This window comes from Tachypleus tridentatus, chromosome 8 (genome assembly GCF_004210375.1).
Source record: "Tachypleus tridentatus isolate NWPU-2018 chromosome 8, ASM421037v1, whole genome shotgun sequence".
Taxonomy (NCBI): Eukaryota; Metazoa; Arthropoda; class Merostomata; order Xiphosura; family Limulidae; genus Tachypleus; species Tachypleus tridentatus.
This window is the reverse complement of record NC_134832.1, coordinates 49,215,870-49,232,321: the sequence shown is the minus strand read 5'-3', so window position 1 is coordinate 49,232,321 and position 16,452 is coordinate 49,215,870. Positions and strand designations below refer to the sequence as shown.

General features: G+C 36.2%; 2 non-coding genes across 2 annotated transcripts; both read left to right on the top strand.

Moving 5' to 3' along the window:
* Positions 1-6,144: 6,144 nt before the first annotated feature.
* TRNAI-UAU (transfer RNA isoleucine (anticodon UAU)) lies at positions 6,145-6,236 on the top strand. Its single transcript is given in 2 exon segments — positions 6,145-6,182; positions 6,201-6,236. It is a non-coding gene; the product is annotated as a tRNA-Ile (tRNA).
* Positions 6,237-16,360: 10,124 nt separating this feature from the next.
* Positions 16,361-16,452, top strand: TRNAI-UAU (transfer RNA isoleucine (anticodon UAU)). The gene is given in 2 exon segments: positions 16,361-16,398; positions 16,417-16,452. It is a non-coding gene; the product is annotated as a tRNA-Ile (tRNA).

Genomic DNA, 16,452 nt, shown 5'->3' with positions numbered 1-16,452 from the left:
ATAGTAGCCAGTAACAATAAGAAATGACCAAAATATCCAGAAACAATAAGAAATAACCAGTAATATCCGGGAACAATGACAAATAACCAGAAACAACCAATAACAATAAAAAATAACCAATAATATCTAGAAACAATGAGAAATAACCAGTGACAATCAGAAACAACCAGTAATAGCCAGAACAATGAGTATTAACCAATAACAACCAATTGTAGCCATTAGCAATGAATATTAACAAATAACAACTAATAATATCCAGTAACAATGATAAATAATAAATTACAATTAATAATATTAAGCAACAATCAGAGACTACCAATAATATCCAGTAACAAAGAGAAATAACCAATAACAACCAATAATAATCGGTAACAATGAAAAATAACCAGTAACAACCAATAGTATCAAGCAATAATAAAAATATCCAATAATAGCAGTAAAAATGCGAAATAGCCGATGACAATCAATAATAGCCAGTAATAATCAGGAACAATCAATAACAGCCAGCAACAATGAGAAACAACCAGTAACAATGTGAAATAACCAACAACAATCAATAATAGCCAGTAACAATCAGTGATAAGAACAAATAAATGAAATTAACAAGGAGTACAGTTGCGCGATGGTACATTAATTATCTTGTATGACATTCAACCAAATTGAACCTATCAAATTCTCAGGGGGGGGGAGAGTATCGTGTTTTCTGCGTTGATGAATTTTTAGTGAAAGAACTCTGAGGGGAGGATAACAATTATGCTGAGTAAGGTGGAAGACGAAGATGAGAAGTAATAGTGAATTTTTTTTTTTATCTTCTGTCTGACGCTCGTTAGTGTGGCATGTTTTCGTCTAAATGTGGCTATCTGAATATTATAACAAGAAGGTTCTGCTAATAAATTACCTTTACGTTCAGAGAGGAAGTTGCACATTTATAAAAGTGTCAGTTTCTTGTTAAATCGCGATGAAAGATGTCCTCACGTTCAAAATCAGTAGAAAAAAGTAGGGCAGATTTCAGGTTCGAATCACGTTCTTTATTTTTTTTTAATTACGTGTTTTATTACGGATGCGTTTAAACAGTTCTTTCGTAAATATTCGATCACTGATTTATTTTTCTTCCGTCACGAGCGGGGAATAATGTAGAGGGATATATTCTTGACTCGAGGCGAACCCTACAACCTGGCTGACCGAACCTATTCAAACACTTTCGTGAATTTACTGTTGACAGAAGATAACTTAGTCTGGGTTGGTTTCATTTAGCAGCACCGAGGAAGAAACTTTTTAGCCAGCTCTTACCTATAAACAGAATGGTCGAGTTTTAACTTGGAGATATTAACAAAGTTTAACTCTTACCTATAAACAGAATGGTCGAGTTTTAACTTGGAGATATTAACAAAGTTTAAGCCGCAAAGATTAGCTATTATATATTACATGGTACTCAAGGTTTTAGACACAAAGATTAGCTATTATATATTACATGGTACTCAAGGTTTTAGACACAAAGATTAGTTATTATGTATTACATGGTACTCAAGGTTTTAGACACAAAGATTAGCTATTATATATTACATGGTACTCAAGGTTTTAGACACAAAGATTAGCTATTATATATTACATGGTACTCAAGGTTTTAGACACAAAGATTAGCGATTATATATTACATGGTACTCAAGGTTTTAGACACAATGATTAGCTATTATGTATTACATGGTACTCAAGGTTTTAGACACAATGATTAGCTATTATGTATTACATGGTACTCAAGGTTTTAGACACAATGATTAGCTATTATGTATTACATGGTACTCCAGGTTTTAGACACAAAGATTAGCTATTATATATTACATGGTACTCAAGGTTTTAGACACAAAGATTAGCTATTGTATATTACATGGTACTCAAGGTTTTAGACACAAAGATTAACTGTTATACATTACAGGTGTTCCAGGTGTTAAAGAAAGGCATTTGAAGTACTTTGTGGAACACAATACGTACGTCTAAAATGCCAGTTATACAGGTATGAATCCGTAACGGAAAAAAGACCGTAAAGAAGAAATATCAATTTTCCGTAATTTCCACTTCAATTTTAGACTACTTTGGGTCGTCTAAAAAATTTTAACTATCCTTCTGGGTTGGGTAATTTTAGTGTAAACTTGGCTAATGGATAAAGTGAAGTGTTCTATTCTATATACTATTATATCCCCAGTAGCGTAATTTGTTAGCACACGCTACTTATAAGACAGTACTTACGGGATATTCCGGGGTTGTGAGTTTGAGCCCCACCTGGGGAATTGACGTTTTATTCTCCACCTCGTTGTCACGTAGACAGATAATTTCTATTTAAATCCACGATTTGATATTTTGGTCCGCCATGAAGGTCGAATTCCCTTCACACCAAACATCATCGCCCTGGAGGCGACAAAAGGAAACTATCAATCCCATTATTCGTTGCACAAGACGAGCACAAGAGTTTGTGTGAACTGTGATGACCAGCTGCCTTGTCTTTAATCTTACGCAGTCAAATTGGAGACGACGAAAGCAGATAGCCTTACGTGAAACCCTATAGGAAATATGCCATCGATATATCTCTACCATACTTCTGGTATTAAACCTGAGTTTAAAATATTGGGTTGAGGAATAATTCGTGAGCGTTTCTTCAAGTTAAAAAAATATATTAATAAATGAAACGCTTTCGCAAAATATTTCACGTCATTTGGTAGATAATTTTTTGCTCTAATAGATGGTGTGTTTGATTTTCATTTGTATTTAATTTTTGCTTTCATTTTCAGCTCATTAAATGGAATGTCAAGTGGACAAAATCGAGCATTTTCGAAACCATCTGCTTTTCGCATTTAATTTCTTGCAATTTCGTTTAAAACAATGCATACTATATACCGAGGTATTACATGAAATAAAGTATCATAATAAATGTTTTGGGTGTAAGGTGTTCATGTATTGAAGTATTGTATAGTCTTGCATGTAATGCTTGAATGAATTTATTTAAAAACGCTCACGAATTATTCCTCAACCCAATAAATGTGTCAAGAGTTTTGATTTTTAGTGTACATATGAATATAATAACAAATGTCACTACTTGGCTGTCATCTATTGCCACTCCTTTGTTTGGTTTGTACAAAGTGTTTAAAATAACTGTTGTGTGAGACAAATGTAAGTATTGTGTGGGTTGTTTCTAATGTGATGTTTGCTGGAAAATGTATTGATCCCCGTATACATCAAACATCCTCGCCCTTTCAGCCGTGGAGTTGTTATAATGTGACGGTCAGTTGCAATATTCGTTGGTAAAAGAGTAGCCCAAGTGTTGGCGGTGGGTGATGATTAATTGCTGCTTTCCCTCTAGAGTGTGTGAGTTTTCTTTAGCAAAGCCACATTGGTCTCTCATCTGAGTTTACCAAAAGGAATCGAACCAATAATTTTAACGTTGTAAATCAGTAAACTTACCGGTGTATTCGCGGAGGACTTTCCCTTTAGTCGTACACTACGATACGATGGACGGCTCGCGCGGACAGCCCTCGTGTAGCTCTGGGCGAAAAATTCAAAAACAAACAAACAAACATATATAAAATATTTTTTATCTAACTGACATTTTTCCTTTTCAGCTTCATTAGGGTTAATATACACAACCGTTTAATATTATAATATTCGTTACATTATTAACACTCTAATAGTGTAGTTATAACTCTAAACATGCAACTGTACTAACATATTACATAAATGACTATTTTATGAGATATAAAAATAAAAAGAATTACAATATGTTTTATCATTAGTTAAAAACACATAAACAGAAAAATACAAGTTGCTAAGAAACAGTAATAGGTTGAAAGGATATAAAGTATACTTAAGGGCTATAAACGAATTGTAAGACTGTGTGATACTTCACAGTATGAAATTGTTAAACAGAAAGTAATGGTGTCAAGTGTATCGGTGTTCTGTATTGTTTTTAGAATAGTGGTTTGGTTACATATGCCATCAAGTGTTTATCTACGGATTAGTTTCTTTAAAAAATTTAGCTTCCATATTTTTTTCTCTTCAAAATCATTCGTATTTTGTGAGGTAGAAACTTAACATGGGTTTTCTGTGTTTCTGTTGAAGTGGTTTTGTGTTGGTCATACGTCAACCTCAGTTGAACCCAGAAGAGCGTAACATGTTCGTAACTGTAGAGGTGCTTACTTCAACCCCAGTTTCCCTTACCAGTTTCTGTATGTCATTACGAGTTAAACGAGGGTTCCTACTAACTTTTCTGAGAACCTTCCTCTTGGTTCTCTCTGGAATTTTGGTGGGGCGTCCTGAACGAAGGTGGTTAGCAGTTGATCCTGTAACCTTAAACTTGGAAATTAGATTTCGGCACATTAAGTTGTGTAGCAATACTGAAAAGAAACAGGCGAAACTTGTATTTTACAACAATTCGGATTTTTTAAATCACTGGACAGTTGTTTCCTGTTCGCCATGATGACCAAGCAGATAAGGACGGACACAGCGCTATATTGCCGGAAGTACATTTATTGCTGGCTAAATTTCAATAATTACGAACCCAGTGTCTAGTTTTGGAATGGTATAATGTAGTTTATTTGCCAAACTAAACAAAATTTTTACGGAATATCAGTTTTTTCACACGTTCTGAACTGTACGAACACTTTCTGCTCCTCCAATTTTTGGTTGTTTGTTTATATACACGTTATTTGTCGTTTAATTTACATAAAAATTCATGTAGATGTGTGTTAGTATAATATTTATAATAAATCATACGTTTATTAGCCTATAAGTGGTACTTTTTAAGTTATGAACAAAAAACTACTCGGGATGCAGGTGTATGAACACTTTGTGTTGTAACTGTACCACTAAGCAACCTGTGATGGGTGCAGTTCTTTTCAACAATGAGCACTTTAAGTTAAGAAAATAATAATTCATCATATATGGTGTTAAATAGACGATGTAGTACTAATTACACCTTACACCCACTACGATGTAGAATTAAACTTAGTCAAGTCCTAACAGGTGTGATCCAGGAAATGGCACAAAATAAAAGTTCACTTTCAAGGGGGGAGGGGTTGTTAAAATTCAAAAAAATTAAGACAATAAAACCAGGTTCAAGTTTCAGTTAGCAAATTCACTAATTAACATAAATCCTGACTTGTAATGATGTACAAGTTAATCAGTTACTTGTAGTGGAGAATGCCGGAAGTATAACACATTATAAAATCTGTTTAAAGGTTTAGTTGCTAATGTCAAAAAACATTCGGTGTTGTGTATTGTTTCAGAATGGTGGTTTAGTTACATACGCCATCAAGTGTCTCTGTTCATCTACGGACTAGTTTGTTTAATAAATATAGTTTACATATTTTTTCTCTTTAAAATCCTTCGTATTTTTTAAGGTAGAAACATAAAATGGGTCTTCTGTGTTGTGGTTCCCTGTTTGTACAAGAAGTGTTTCTGTTGAAGTGGTTTTGTGTTGGTCATACGTCTGTAACGTACTGATGTGTTGTGAGACACGTGTGTCTAAAGTTCTTCCAGCTTCTCTTACATATGCGTCTCCACATATATTACAAAGATTTCACAAACCAAGTTCTTCGCGTGACACGTTTGTTCTACGGCGTTTTCTCTTGCGTATCATTTTTTTACCTGTTTCTTATGTTGTGTTGGTTGTCAGTTGAGACCGTCTAATGGCTTTACGGTTGTGATTACGTTGTCATTGAAAGGAATGTTCATTGCGGATATTTTCGTATGTTTGTTGCTGTTGTTGCAGAGTTCTTGTTTTCTGTGGTTTCAAAACGTTGGTACTGTAATATTCGGTGTATCAGTTTCACAGTAGTAATGTATTAAAGTCATTTTGTGCTGTTTGAATGGCATTCTGAGTGGAATAATTCTGATTTATTATCTTTAATTATCCTATTATTGTTTCCATTTTAACTCGTTCTGGATGGTGTAATTTATTATGAAGAAATATCTACTTATTATATTCTTTGTTATGTATGAAGCTTGGTAGTTGTCTGTATTGGATTTTTATGGCTACGTCTAAGAATGTTAATTATCCTTCTGGGTTGGGTAGTTTTAGTGTTAACTTGGCTAATAGATAAAGGTTTATAGGAAATAGTGAAGTGTTCTAGAGTTTCTATTACAAATAATATCATATCCCCAGTGGCGCAATTGGTTAGCGCACGGTACTTATAAGACAGTATTTGTGGGATATGCCGGGGTTGTGAGTTCGAGCCTCACCTGGGGAATGACCATTTTGTTCTCTACCTCGTTGTCACGTAGGCAAAGAATTTCGATTGAAATCCACGATCTGATATTTTGGCCCGGCATGACCAGGTGGTTGAGACACTCGACTCGTAATTAGTCGCGGGTATTAATTCCTATTACCCCAAACATGCTCGCCCTTTGAGTCATGGAGGTGTTACAAGGGACAATCAATCCCAATATTCGTTGTAAAAAGACTAGAAAAATAGTTAGTGTTGACTGTGATGACTATTTACCTTGTCTCTCGTCCTACGCTGCTAAATTCGAGACGGCTAGAGCAAAAAGCCCTCATGAATCTTTGCGCAAGACTCAAACCAAATCGTTTCCGAAATATGCCATCGATGTATCTCTACCATACTTATGGTATTAAACCTGAGTTTAATCAATATGTGTCAAGAGCTTTGATGTCTTGTGTACATATGAATATTATTACAAATGTCACTGTTATCTATGGCCACTCCTTTGTTTGGTTGTGATCCCCGTATACACGAAACATCTTCGCCCTTTTAGCCGTGGGGTCGTTATGATGTGGCCGTCAGTTGCAATATTCTAGTGTGTGTGCGTTTCCTTTAACAAAGCCACACTGGACTCTCATCTGAATCCACCGAAGGTAATCGAATCCCTGCTTTTAACGTTGTAAATCCGTAAACTTATACAACTAAATTATGGATGGCTAGCGCGGATAACCCTCGTGTCGCTTTGAGCGAAATTCAAAATCAAACACTTTTAAAATATTTTTGTCATCTTAACCGATGTTTTTCCTTTGCAGCTACATGAGGGTTAACATACACAACCGTTTAATGTTAAGTATCCTTCTGGGTTGGGAAATTTTATGGTTAACTTGACTGATGGACAAAGGTTTTTTGGAAATAGTGAAGTGTTCTAGGGCTTCTATTCCATGTACCATAACATCCTCAGTGGTACAATTGTTTAGCGCACGGTACTCAAATAACACAGAAATTGTTTTTCCGCAACCACTATTTCTCAATGTTTTTGTTCCCACTATGGAATTAAGCACATTCTATTATTAAAATTTTATTAGCGCGGGACTAATTCGCTTAAGGGACTTCACTTACTAATTTGTCCCTCGTTGGCTTCCCTTAGAAACTTTTATCGAGTTATGTCAGGATGTATCTGAAAGTATGATACCTGTCCAAGTCAGACAGTATTACTAATAGTTATATGATGCTATTACAGAACAATGGAAAGGCTTGGTTGAAAAGAGAGATTCCCCCAATTACAGGTACGACAAAATTTATTTTTGAGATGTGTGATTCAGATGGTGAAATTGTTATCCACTAAATGATCTTCCTGATAAAAGACTGATTAAGACAATACACCAGAACTCCATCCCCGCTACTGAAGAAATTATTGCATGGGAAGATATTTTAATAGATATCAACTGGAAAAAAAAATACATAAATATACTTATCACCCATTTAAAGGCTTTGTCTTTTTTGATGTGAATTATTTATTTTATCACAATGCTTTAATCACGAACAATAAACTTGTTCATATGCAAAAACATGATACTAGTTTATGTACACCTTGTGATAAAGAAACTGAAACAGTGAGACATTTATATTGCCTATGTCCAGTGGTTCAATCCTTATGAACATTAGTTTTCAATACTCTTTCCTTTATCATTCAAAATCAGTACCAATGAATCAGAAATGGAGAATTCTTGTACAGGGTATCCTAGAAAGATTAAGAAAAGATGACAACCTACAGCGTATGTTTTTGATTACACTAGCTAAATATTGTGTTATGACTGTTAAGATAATTTTGTTTAGCCAAAAATATACATTTAAATCTGTTGTCATTTTATAAAGGTCAGTTAATAAAGAAAACAAGTTTTGATGATTCCAGGTATGTTATTCGTAATAATGTCGATGTTTCTTTCAGTTTTATTCTAAACATGTTTGTCCTTGTTCACAACGTTACATTATTGTGTGTCCTTCAATACGAGTAATCAGAGAGAGTATTCGTTGCATTCAATTGTGCATAATCGTGTATTTGATTTTTGTACTTGTTTTGCATGTAATATATATGATTAAGAGGCCTCTTCAAGAGGTTTTGAATAATAAAACAAAAAAGCGCACGGTACTTATAAGACAGTACTTGTCGGATATGCCGGTGTTGTTGCATCTTTAGATCCCAGCCAAGGCAGCACTATCGTCATGCTCTGATTCGGGTCGTCTCGCGTTCATATTCATATTTAGTTTGACATCTGCTTTTTGGGTTCTGGCTTGTCTCTCTGATGCTACCTTTATCTCGCTCATAAGTATTATGACCAACCTTACTCCTTCACCTAAAAAGAGTCAAAATGGCATGACCAGGTGGTTAGGACACTTGACTCGTAATCTGAGGGTCGCATGTTCGAATCCCCGTCGCACCAAATATGCTCGCCCATTCAGCCGTGGGGGCGTTATAATGTCCGGTCAATCCCACTATTCTTTGGTAAAAGAGTAGTCCAAGAGTTAGCAATGGGTGGTGATAACTAGCTGCCTTTTCTCTGGTCTCACACTGCTAGATTATAGATGGCTAGCGCAGATAGCTCTCGTGTAGCTTGGCGCGAAATTCAAAACAAACAAAAAACGATAAACCAAATATTCGATCTATATATTTCTGGTATTAAACATGTGTTTTATTTACAGTTATGTGAAAAAAGGTAGGACACCCTATAAAAGTCTGAGTATTTTTCTAACATTTTTGGATATATAGATATTTAATCTAAATTTTAACAATACTGAGATATTACAGTTATATAACTAAACAATTAAAACTGAAGAAAAAACTTTTCAAGGTCTTCTGTAAATGTAATTCTACAAAAGTGCATATTCTAACTGAGGAAAAAGTTAGGACCACCCTACCCCCCCTAATAATTAGTGTTATCCCCTTTGGCTAAAGTAACTGCAGTGAGACGATTTTTGTAGCCATCTACCAGTCTCTGACATCGGTTTGAAGAAAGTTTGCCCCACTCCTCAATGCAGAATTCTTTCAGCTGTGAGATGTTTGAGGAGTTTTTTGCATGTACGGCTCGTTTCAAGTCACCCCACAGCATCTCAATGCGATAAAGATCTGGGCTTTTACTCAGCTATTCCAGGACTCTCCATTTCTTAGTTTTCAACCAGTCCTTGGTGAATTTCCTGGTACGTTTTGGGTCATTGTCGTGTTGCAGGGCCCAGTTCCGCTTCAGCTTTAATTTTCATATAGATGGTCTCACATGATCCTCAAGCACTCGCTGATACACAGTGGAATTCGTGGTGGATTCTATAATTGTGAGCTGTCCAGGTCCTGCTGCAGCAAAGCAGCCCCAAACTATGACACTTCCACCTCCATGCTTCACAGTTGGTATGAGATTCTTTTCCTGGAATGCAGTATTTGGTTTTAGCCAAACACGTCCTCTGTTCTGGTGTCCAAATAATTCAATTTTGGACTCATCTGTCCAAAGAACATTATTCCAGAAGACCTGGTCTTTGTCTACATTCTCTCTGACAAACTTAAGTCTGGTCTTGAATTTTCTCTTAGAGAACAAAGGTTTCCTCCTTGTACACCTCCCATGCAAGTTAAACTTGTGCAGTCTCTTTCTGATTCTAGAGGCATGCACTTTCACATCAACAGTAGCCAGAGCCTGCTGTAAATCCCGTGATGACATGTTAGGGTGTTTGAAGACCTCTTTTAGCATCTTGCGGTCTGCTCTCGGGGTGAACTTGCTTGGACGACTAGACCTGGGCATGTTGGCAGTTGTCTTGAAAGCTCTCCACTTGTTGACTATTTTCCGAGCAGTGGAATGGTTGATTTCAATATCTTTTGGGATCTTTTTAAAACCCTTACCAGACTCATAAGCTGCTACAATTTTCTTTCTGAAGGCCTCAGACAGCTCTTTTGCTCTCACCATGGTGCTCACTCTCACTTCAACGTCAGGAGCACACCAAACTAAATGTCTGAGGTTTAAATAGGTCAAGCCTCATTCAAAATGCTGAGTAACGATCTTCTAATCATGTGCACCTGGTATGATACACCTGTGTTTGAGTTGAGCCATTTTAAGTGGATATAAATGTGGGGTTGTCCTAACTTTTTCCTCAGTTAGAATATGCATTTTTGTAGAATTACATTTACAGAAGGTCTTGAAAAGTCTTTTCTTCAGTTTTAGTTGTTTAGATATATTCCTATAATCTCTCAGTATTGTTGAAATTGAGATTAAATAGCTACATATCCAAAAATGTTACAAAAATACACAGGCTTTCATAGGGTGTCCTGACTTTTTCACATGCCTGTATATGTGTCAAGAGTTTTGAATTTTAGTGTCACTGCTGCACTGTTATCTATTGCCACTCCTTTGTTTGGTTTGTACAAAGTTTTTTTTAAAATAACTGTTGTGTGAGACAAATGTAAGTATTGTGTGGGTTGTTTCTAATGTGATGTTTGCTGGAAAATGTATTGATCCCCGTATACATCAAACATCCTCGCCCTTCCAGCCGTGTGGTTGTTATAATGTGACGGTCATTTGCAATATTTGTGGGTAAAGAGTAGCCCAAGAGTTGGCGGTGAGTGGTGACGAATTGCTGCTTTCCCTCTCGTGTGTGTGTTTTCATTAGCAAAGCCACACTAAGCTCTAAACTGAGTCCACCGAAAGGAATTGAACCCATAATTTTAACGTTGTAAATCCGTAAACTTACCGGTGTATTCGCGGAGGACTTTCCCTTTAGTCGTACACTACGAAATGATGGACGGCTCGCGCGGATAGCCCTCGTGTAGCTCTGCGCGAAAATTCAAAAACAAACAAACAAACATGTATAAAATATTTTTTATCTAACTGACGTTTTTCCTTTTCAGCTTCATTAGGGTTAATATACACAACCGTTTAATATTATAATATTCGTTAAATTATTAACACTCTAATATTATAGTTATAACACTAATCATACAGCTGTTCTGACATATTACATAAATGACTATTTTATAATATATGAATATAAAAAGAATTACATGTTTTATCATTAGTTAAAAACACATAAACAGAAAATACAAATTGCTAAGAAACAGTAATAAGTTGAAAGGATATTTGGTGTACTTAAGGGTTATAAACGAATTGTAAGACTGTGTGATACTCAACAGTATGCAAGTGTTAAACAGAAAGTAATAGTGTCAAGTGTATCGGTGTTCTGTATTGTTTTTAGAATAGTGGTTTGGTTACATATGCCATCAAGTGTTTATCTACGGACTAGTTTCTTTAAAAAATTTAGCTTCCCTATTTTTTTCTCTTCAAAATCATTCGTATTTTGTGAGGTAGAAAATTAACATGGGTTTTCTGTGTTTCTGTTGAAGTGGTTTTGTGTTGGTCATACGTCAACCTCAGTTTCCCTTACCAGTTTCTGTATGTCATTACGAGTTAAACGAGGGTTCCTACTAACTTTTTTGAGAACCATCCTCTAGGTTCTCTCTGGAATTTTGGTAGGGCGTCCTGAACGAAGGTGGTTAGCAGTTGATCCTGTAACCTTAAACTTGGAAATTAGATTTCGGCACATTAAGTTGTGTAGCAATACCGGAAAGAAACAGACGAAACTTGTGTTTTCCAACAATACGGATTTTTTAAATCACTGGACAGTTGTTTCCTGTTCGCCATGATGACCAAGCAGATAATGACGGATACGGCGCTATATTGCCGGAAGTACATTTATTGCTGGCTAAATTCCAATAATTATGAACCAAGTGTCTAGTTCTGGAATGGTATAATGTAGTTTATTTGCCAAACTAAACAAATTATTCACAGGAATATCAGTTTTTTCACACGTTCTGAAATGTACGAACACTTTCTGCTCCTCCAATTTTTGGTTGTTTCTTTATATACAGTTTATTTGTGGTTTAATTTACATAAAAATTCATGTAGATGTGTGTTAGCATAATATTTATAATACACTATACGTTTATTAGCCTATAAGTGGTACTTTATAAGTTATGAACAAAAAACTACTCGGGATGCAGGTGTACGAACACTTTGTGTTGTAACTGTACCAGTAAGCAACCTGTGATGGGTGCAGTTCTTTTCAACAATGAGCACTTTAAGTTAAGAAAATAAAAATTCATCATATATGGTGTTAAATAGACGATGTAGTACTAATTACACCTTACACCCACTACGATGTAGAATTAAACTTAGTCAAGTCCTAACAGGTGTGATCCAGGAAATGGCACAAAATAAAAGTTCACTTTCAAGGGGGAGGGGTTGTTAAAATTAAAAAAAATTAAGACAATAAAACCAGGTTCAAGTTTCAGTTAGCAAATTCACTAATTAACATAAATCCTGACTTGTAATGATGTACAAGTTAATCAGTTACTTGTAGTGGAGAATGCCGGACTACAACTAGCTTACCACGTGCTGAAGTATAACACATTATAAAATGTGTTTAAAGGTTTAGTTGCTAATGTCAAAAAACATTCGGTGTTGTGTATTGTTTCAGAATGGTGGTTTAGTTACATACGCCATCAAGTGTCTCTGTTCATCTACGGACTAGTTTGTTTAATAAATATAGTTTACATATTTTTTCTCTTTAAAATCCTTCGTATTTTTTAAAATAGAAACATAAAATGGGTCTTCTGTGTTTGTGGTTCCCTGTTTGTACAAGAAGTGTTTCTGTTGAAGTGGTTTTGTGTTGGTCATACGTCTGTAACGTACTGATGTGTTGTGAGACACGTGTGTCTAAAGTACTTCCAGCTTCTCTTACATATGCGTCTCCACATATATTACAAAGATTTCACAAACCAAGTTCTTCGCGTGACACGTTTGTTCTACGGCGTTTTCTCTTGCGTATCATTTTTTACCTGTTTCTTATGTTGTGTTGGTTGTCAGTTGAGACCGTCTAATGGCTTTACGGTTGTGATTACGTTGTCATTGAAAGGAATGTTCATTGCGGATATTTTCGTATGTTTGTTGCTGTTGTTGCAGAGTTCTTGTTTTCTGTGGTTTCAGAACGTTGGTACTGTAATATTCGGTGTATCAGTTTCACAGTAGTAATGTATTAAAGTCATTTTGTGCTGTTTGAATGGCATTCTGAGTGGAATAATTCTGATTTATTATCTTTAATTATCCTATTATTGTTTCCATTTTAACTCGTTCTGGGTGGTGTAATTTATTATGAAGAAATATCTACTTATTATATTCTTTGTTATGTATGAAGCTTGGTAGTTGTCTGTATTGGATTTTTATGGCTACGTCTAAGAATGTTAAGTATCCTTCTGGGTTGGGTAGTTTTAGTGTTAACTTGGCTAATAGATAAAGGTTTTTAGGAAATAGTTAAGTATTCTAGTGTTTCTATTGCAAATACTATCATATTCCCAGTGGCGCAAATGGTTAGCGCACGGTAATTATAAGACAGTACTTGTGGGATATGCCGGGGTTGTGAGTTCGAGCCTCACCTGGGGAAATAACGTTTTGTTCTCTACCTCGTTGTCACGTAGGCAAATAATTTCAATTGAAATCCACAATATGATATCTTGGCCCGGCATGACCAGGTGGTTAAGACACTGGACTCGTAATCTTAGGGTCGCATGTTCGAATACCCGTCGCAGCAAATATTCTCGCCTATTCAGCCGTGGGGGCATTATAAAGTTCGTTCAATCCCACTATTCGTTGGTAAAAGAGTAGCCCAAGAGTTAGCAAAGGGTGGTGATAACTTTCTACCTTCCATCTAGTCTCACACTGCTAGATTATAGATAGCTAGCGCAGATAGCTCTCGTGTAGCTTGGCGCGAAATTCAAAACAAACCGATAAAACAAATATTCCATCTATATATCTCTGCCATATTTCTGGTATTAAACCTGTGTTTTATCTACAGTTATGTGAAAAAAGGTAGGACACCCTATGAAAGTCTGTGTATTTTTCTAACATTTTTGAATATATAGATATTTAATCTAAATTTCAACAATACTGAGAGATTACAGTTATATAACTAAACAATTAAAACTGAAGAAAAGACTTTTCAAGGTCTTCTGTAAATGTAATTCTACAAAAGTGCATATTCTAACTGAGGAAAAAGTTAGGACCATCCTACCCCCTAATAATTAGTGTTATCCCCTTTTGGCTAAAGTAACTGCAGTGAGACGATTTTTGTAGCCATCTACCAGTCTCTGACATCGGTTTGAAGAAAGTTTGCCCCACTCCTCAATGCAGAATTCTTTCAGCTGTGAGATGTTTGAGGAGTTTTTTGCATGTACGGCCCGTTTCAAGTCACCCCACAGCATCTCAATGCAATAAAGATCTGGGCTTTGTCTCCGCTATCCAGGACTCTCCATTTCTTAGTTTTCAACCAGTCCTTGGGGAATTTCCTGATATGTTTTGGGTCATTGTCGTGTTAAAGTGTCCAGTTCCGCTTCAGCTTTAATTTTCATATAGATGGTCTCATATGATTCTCAAGCACTCTCTGATACACAGTGGAATTCGTGGTGGATTCTATAATTGTGAGCTGTCCAGGTCCTGCTGCAGCAAAGCAGCCCCAAACTATGACACTTCCACCTCCATGCTTCACAGTTGGTATGAGAATCTTTTCCTGGAATTCAGTATTTTGTTTACGCCAAACACGTCCTCTGTTCCGGTGTCCAAATAATTCAATTTTGGACTCATCTGTCCGAAGAACATTATTCCAGAAGACCTGTTCTTTGTCTACATTCTCTCTGACAAACTTTAGTCTGGTCTTGATGTTTCTCTTAGAGAACAAAGGTTTCCTCCTTGTACACCACCCATGCAAGTTAAACTTGTGCAGTCTCTTTCTGATTGTAGAGGCATGCACTTTCACATCAGCAGTACCAGAGCGTGCTGTAGGTCTCGTGATGACATGTTAGGGTGTTTGAAAACCTCTTTTAGCATCTTGCGGTCTGCTCTCGGGGTGAACTTGCTTGGACGACCAGACCTGGGCATGTTGGCAGTTGTTTTGAAAGCCCTCCACTTGTTGACTATTTTCCGGGCAGTGGAATGGTTGATTTCAATATCTTTTGGGATCTTTTTAAAACCCTTACCAGACTCATAAAGTGCTACCAGACTCATAAATTTTCTTTCTGAAGGCCTCAGACAGCTCTTTTGCTCTCACCATGGTGCTCACTTTCACTTCAACAGTCAGGAGCACACCAAACTAAATATCTGAGGTTTAAATAAATCATGCCTCATTCAAAATGCTGAGTAACGATCTTCTAATCATGTGCACCTGGTATGATACACCTGTGTTTGAGTTGAGCCATTTTAAGTGGATATAAATGTGGGTTGTCCTAACTTTTCCTCAGTTAGAATATGCATTTTGTAGAATTACATTTACAGAAGATCTTGAAAAGTCCTTTCTTCAGTTTTAGTTGTTTAGATATATTCCTATAATCTCTCAGTATTGTTGAAATTGAGATTAAATAACTACATATCCAAAAATGTTACAAAAATATACAGGCTTTCATAGGGTGTCCTGACTTTTTCACATGCCTGTATATGTGTCAAGAGTTTTGAATTTTAGTGTCACTGCTGCACTGTTATCTATTGCCACTCCTTGGTTTGGTTTGTACAAAGTTTTTTTAAAATAACTGTTGTGTAAGACAAATGTAAGTATTGTGTGGGTTGTTTCTAATGTGATGTTTGCTGGAAAATGTATTGATCCCCGTATACACCAAACATCCTCGCCCTTTCAGCCGTGTGGTTGTTATAATGTTGCGGTCATTTGCAATATTTGTGGGTAAAGAGTAGCCCAAGAGTTGGCGGTGAGTGGTGACGAATTGCTGCTTTCCCTCTCGTGTGTGTGTTTTCATTAGCAAAGCCACACTAAGCTCTAAACTGAGTCCACCGAAGGTTATCTAATCCCTGATTTTAACATTGTAAATCCGTAGACTTAAACCACTAAATTATGGACGGCTGGCGCGGATATCCCTCGTGCAGCTTTGCGCCTAATTCATAAATATTTTTGTTATCTAACTGACGTTTTTCCTTTGCAGCTACATGAGGGTTAATATACACAACCGATTAATGTTAAGTATCCTTCTGTGTTGGGAAATTTTAGTGTTAACTTGGCTGATGGACAAAGGTTTTTAAGAAATAGTGAAGTGTTCTAGTGCTTCTATTGCAAATACTATCATATCCCCAGTGGCGCAATTGGTTAGCGCACGGTACTTATAAGACAGTACTTGTGGGATATGCCGGGGTTGTGAGTTCGAGCCTCACCTGGGGAA